Source organism: Anomaloglossus baeobatrachus, chromosome 5 (genome assembly GCF_048569485.1).
Source record: "Anomaloglossus baeobatrachus isolate aAnoBae1 chromosome 5, aAnoBae1.hap1, whole genome shotgun sequence".
NCBI lineage: Eukaryota > Metazoa > Chordata > Amphibia > Anura > Aromobatidae > Anomaloglossus > Anomaloglossus baeobatrachus.
This window is the reverse complement of record NC_134357.1, coordinates 54,360,088-54,366,066: the sequence shown is the minus strand read 5'-3', so window position 1 is coordinate 54,366,066 and position 5,979 is coordinate 54,360,088.

The following is a 5,979-nucleotide window of genomic DNA, read 5'->3' as shown; positions in this document are numbered from 1 at the left end:
CACACATCAGTTTGTTCCCATCAGTCACAATCCATTGGCTCGACAGATCCGTTTTTTTAAAGGGGTGGCTCCCAAACATTATAGGCCACTGAAAACCAATCACAGCACTGAGAATGACATGTGGGGTGTATTCTACGTTATATACTGATATTGGAACATGCTCAGTTAAAAAAAAACGGAATCCGTAGCTGGAATCATTTGACGGATTTCGACGGATCCTGCGCCCATAGGCTTCCAAACTACCAAACAATGGATGACTATGGATCTGTCGCCGTCCGTTTTTTCGACGTATACAAAAAACGTTGGTGTGGACGTCGTCTCTGTCCAACCGTCAAACATTTTTCAATGGATCCATCAAACGAAACGTGAGGCCATCCGTCGCAATCAGTCGATAACACAGGTCAATGAGAAAAAAAACGGATAGGGTGGCATAGGTCACTGGATCCGTTTTTGTCAGAATTCGACGGATTGTGACTGATGGCAAAAAACTGATGTGTGAAAGTGGCCTAACCTAAAGGGGGCTTTACACGCTACGATATCGTTAATGTTTTATCGTCGGGGTCACGTTGTTAGTGACGCACATCCGGCGTCATTAACGATATCGCAGCGTGTGACACTGACCAGTGACCTTAAGCGACCTCAAAAAAGGTGAAAATCGTTCACCATGGAGAGGTCGTCCCAAAACCAAAAATCGGTAATGATTGATTATTGATGTGGTTCGTCGCTGCTGCGACAGGATACATCGCTGTGTGTGACACCGCAGGAGCGAGGAACGTCTCCTTACCTGCCGCCGGCCGCAATGCGGAAGGAAGGAGGTGGGCGGGATGTTATGTCCCGCTCATCTCCGCCCCTCTGCTTTGATTGGCCGGCCGCTTAGTGACGTTGCGGTGACGTCGCTGTGATGCCGAACGTCCCTCCCCCTTGAAGGAGGGATTGTTCGGCAGTCACAGCGCCGCCGCCGACCAGGTAAGTGCGTGTGACGCTGCCGTAGTGATAATATACGCTGCGGCATTGATCACACGAAATCGCATGCACGACGGGGGCGGATGCTTTTGCGTACGATATCGCTAGCAATTGCTAGCAATATCGTAGCGTGTAAAGCCCGCTTAAGGCAATATGGTAGTTCAGGTGAACAATTTTACACTCAGACTGATGATTTGTGTGTAAATAATGGTGGCATACACTACGGAATATATTTTGGTTCTGACTCACCCATTATAAAGATATGGTTTTACCAACCGTTTTTTGGATTTTTATAATTTATTAAAGGGAACCTGTCACCACTTTTTCGGCCTATAAGCTGCGGCCACCACCAGTGGGCTCTTATATACAGCATTCTAACATGCTGTATATAAGAGCCCAGGCCGGAGGTATACCATAAAAAGCACTTTTTTAATACTTACCTAACGGTCGCGCGGTGGGCCTTATGGGAGTCTCCGTTGTCTGGTCACGGCGCCATCACTTTTGGCCATCTTTGATCTCCTTCTCTAGCCGCGGTGCATGATGGGTCCAACGTCATACAGACTCGCTGGCATTCAGGTCCTGAGCAGGGCAGATCAAAGTATTGTAGTGCGCCTGCACAGGACCGGCATGATGCAGCTGCATCATGCACCCAGGCTTCAGAAAGAGGACGAAGATGGCCGAAAGAGGAGGCACCAACACCGGAGAACGGAGACGCCCATATGGCCAACCGCGCGACTGTTAGATAAGTATTTTAAAGTGTTTTTTATGTTATACCCCCGGCCTGGACTCTTCTATACAGCATGTTAGAATGCGGTATGGTTGTGTTTTTGCTGCATTTTTGGTGTCATTAGTCTACAGTACATGTTTAGTAAACTTATGCGGGCTTTACACTATACGATCTATCGTGTGATTGCTAAGTGATCGTACCCGCCACCATCATTTGTGCGTCACGGGCAATTAGTTGCCCGTGGCGCACAAAGTCGTTAAACCGCCGTCACACATACTTACCTGCTGTGTGACCTTGCTGTGGGCGGTGAACATCCACTTCCTGAAGGGGGAGGGACGTTCGGCGTCACAGCGACATCACACAGCGGCCGGCCAATAGAATCGGAGGGGCGGAATGAGCAGCACGTAAACATCCCGCCCACCTCCTTCCTTACGCATAGCCGGCGGGAGCCGCGGGACGAAGGAAAGCTGTGTTCATCGTCCCCGGGGTGTCACACGGAGCGATGTGTGCTGCCCCGGGTACGATGAACAACCGGCACCATGTTAAATAAACAATTTTTAACAACTCAGCGACGAGAACACGACTCACGATTTGTGAGCGATTCTGCGTCGCTCGGAGCTGTCACACGAGACGACGTCGTGAACGATGCCAGATGTGCGTCACGAAAACCGTGACCCCGACGATGCATCGCACGATAGCTCGTCTCGTGTGACGCCCGCATTAGTTTGATTCACCACATAAGCAGCCTAAACGCAGGAGTTGTGTTTTTGGACTTTCTCATTGCTTTCAATGGTGAAAAAATGCACCTAAAATGCTGAAAAAACGCTGCTTCTTTCAAAAACGTAGCAGTTTTCCATTTTAGTCAGGAAAAAAGCACAGTCGTGTGCATGAGATTACTGGAATCTCCTAGCTTTTGCTGGTACTGTAAAAAGCAGCTTTTAATTTGCATAAGACTCATGAAAAAAACGCTGCAATAAAAAACAAAAAACCCCGCACAAAAACGCAATGTGTGAACATAGCCAAAGCCAGCCTCGCTCTGTAATTATCTGCATAATCTCTGTGCGTCATAGCCATCTATCACTGTGTCAATCTATCTCTCTATCTATTAGAAATAATATATATTTGTAGAATTAAAGCAGCACTGGTACAAAGCAATGTGGGTGCACCTCTCAAGACAATTACCCAACTGTCCAGAACATTATAATCCATGGAAAAAAAAGGCAGAGCTCCATCTTCAATAAAAAGTGCACTAACAACATAACAATACTAAGGCGGGCTTTGCACGTTGTGACATCGCAAGCCGATGCTGCGATGTCGCACGCGATAGTCCCCGCCCCTGTCGCAGGTACGATATCTTGTGATAGCTGGCGTAGCGATAATTATCGCTACGCCAGCTTCACATGCACTCACCTGCCCTGCGACCATCGCTCTGGCCGGCGACCCGCCTCCTTCCTAAGGGGGCGGGTCGTGCGGCGTCACAGAGACGTCACACGGCAGGCGGCCAATGGCGGAGGAGGGGCGGAGATGAGCAGGATGTAAACATCCCGCCCACCTCCTTTCTTCCGTATAGCCGCTGGCGGCAGGTAAGGAGATGTTCCTCGCTCCTGCGGCTTCACACACAGCGATGTGTGCTGCCGCAGGAACGAGGAACTACATCGTACCTGTCGCAGCACCGGCATTATGGAAATGTCGGAGCCTGCACCAATGATACGATAACGACGCTTTTGCGCTCGTTCATTGTATCATCTAGGATTTACACACTACGACATCGCAAGTGACGCCGGATGTGCGTCACTTTCGATTTGACCCCACCGACATCGCACCTGCGATGTCGTAGTGTGCAAAGCCGCCCTAAGCCTTCCTTTTTTCCTATGTATCTATCTGTTATTTTATTACTAGTAATGAGCGAGTGTGCTTGCCACTGCTCAATACTTGGTTGAACAACGGGGTGCTTAGGTGCATTCATTAGTTGATCGAATATCACGGGTGCTCGAGTGCCATGCTCAAGTCCTCGCTCTATATGTTTTGCGGCTGTTAGCTAGCCAATTAATATAAGGGGATAGCCTGTGGAGACACGGGGGTCAGTGGGTGCTCTCGTCCGCTGACCCGCCTGCCATTAGAAAGTCATAATGGCCCAGGGCTCATCCCAACTGAACTGAATGCCCGACCTCCTTAACCGTGGGCGGAACACTACTCAGACAATACAGGATGAGGGAATCACAATATTAAGACTTTATTGGATCCCCAAACAATTAACGGCACATGGCACATAACCAACAAAACCACAGAATGTAACCAGTAACAGTTTATCACCCTTTCGCTGGCTCACCGGGGATTAAAATGTTCGTGCCTCAGAGCTTCCAGGGCTACTTACTTCAAACCAGCAGCACACCGCTTTCGACGATCACCCACCGAGAATGGAATAACGCCGCATTTAGAAAGCTGGCTGAGGACCGCAAAGCCTGTAGTCAGGTGACGGGATTGTCCCAAGCTGGATTCCTTCCTTAGGTAGTCCTTGATATCTCAGCCGAATCCTTGCCTTCGATGCTAAAGTCCATGTGGTATTATAATCCAGGTTCAGGTATGGCTTGCCAATCGGATCCGCAGATCCTAGATTGGTATCATGTAGCAAGAGTCTACCCGGGCAATGGATAGTCCTCCTTCTTATACCCCTGAGCTTTCCATTTAGATCATTGGGATCTTCACGATTGGTGGATAAGACTGGGCTCTTATTGGCTACATTTCAAGCCGTATACAAAATATTCCTAGTAGTAATGGTCTCTGGTAGAGACGAGGGAGAGACAGCTAAGTTACATCGCATCTAGCAATACACATAGTAATACAATGGGAGGTTCACATAATTGATTTGTTTGGGTATCTGACCTTCACTGACCAAGGCAATTACATGAGTCAACAAGAACTTTAACACTAGACTCCTAAAGGTGGTGTCCCATATAGCGACGACGACAACGACGTCGCTGCTAAGTCACCATTTTCTGTGACGTAGCAGCAACATCCCGTCGCTGTCGCTGCGTGTGACATCCAGCAACGACCTGGCCCCTGCTGTGAGGTCGCCGGTCGTTGCTGAATGTCCTGCTTCATTTTTTGGACGTTGCTCTCCCGCTGTGAAGCGCACATCGCTGTGTGTGACAGCGAGAGAGCGACAAACTGAAGCGAGCAGGGAACAGGGAGCGGCTTCTGGCAGCCTGCGGTAAGCTGTAACCACGGTAAACATCGGGTAACCAAGAAGCCCTTTCCTTGGTTACCCTATATTTACCTTCGTTACCAGTGTCCGCCGCTCTCACGCTGCCAGTGCCGACTCCCTGCTCCCTGCATACGTAGCTGGAGTACACATCGGGTAATTAACCCGATGTGTACTCTGGCTAGGAGTGCAGGGAACAGGGAGCCGGCACCCGTTACCCGATATTTACCTTAGTTACGCTTCCACGCGTCGCTGCTGGCTGGGGGCTGGTCACTGGTCGCTGGTGAGATCTGCCTGTTTGACAGCTCACCAGCGACCATGTAACGACGCAGCAGCTATCCTGATAAGGTCAGATCGCTGGTCGTGATCGCTGCTGCATCGCTATGTGTGACACCACCTTAAGAGTCTTGTAGAAACAATGAAGGGCTTCTCCCCCGTTTATAAACAAACTATCATCATGTCTGGCTGAATTTTAGGAAACTTAACCCATGCTAGGCACTGACAGAGTCCATGTCGTCACATAGCCTACATACACAGTAATACTGTAGCCATGTTGGCTACTGGCATTACTGTGATTGGCTGGCCACGTTGCGTCATCGGTTCTTATATAAGATCCGGTGACGCGATTCTCGGCACACTCTCCTCTGAAAGCAGTTCAGGGAGAATTGATCTGGAAGGGAGAGATTAGATTAGAGCACAACAAAAGTCCTTTTCAGGACTACATACTGTCCTTTCTCTAGTAAAACTGTTGATACCTGCACTCAGTGTAGGGATAGCTGGTGTAAGAGGGATAGCTTTGGATTAGAGCCACATAGGCAGGGTTTATTGCCTTACAGTCCGTCTATAGGTATACTGGTGCTGCAACCTAAAATTAAAAGTTTTTTTCAGGGTTAAATATTTTATTTTCCCTATTAATACTGGAACTTTTGCAGGCATATATTATATGCTTAGGCTATGTGTGCACACTGCACCTTTCTGGTGACCACAAAGATGCATGGTTTTGGTCCCAAAAAACCACATCCTTGGCATGCATTTTTTGCTGTGTTTTATACCGCGTGTTTGCACGGTGCATTTTTTAAGTCAAATC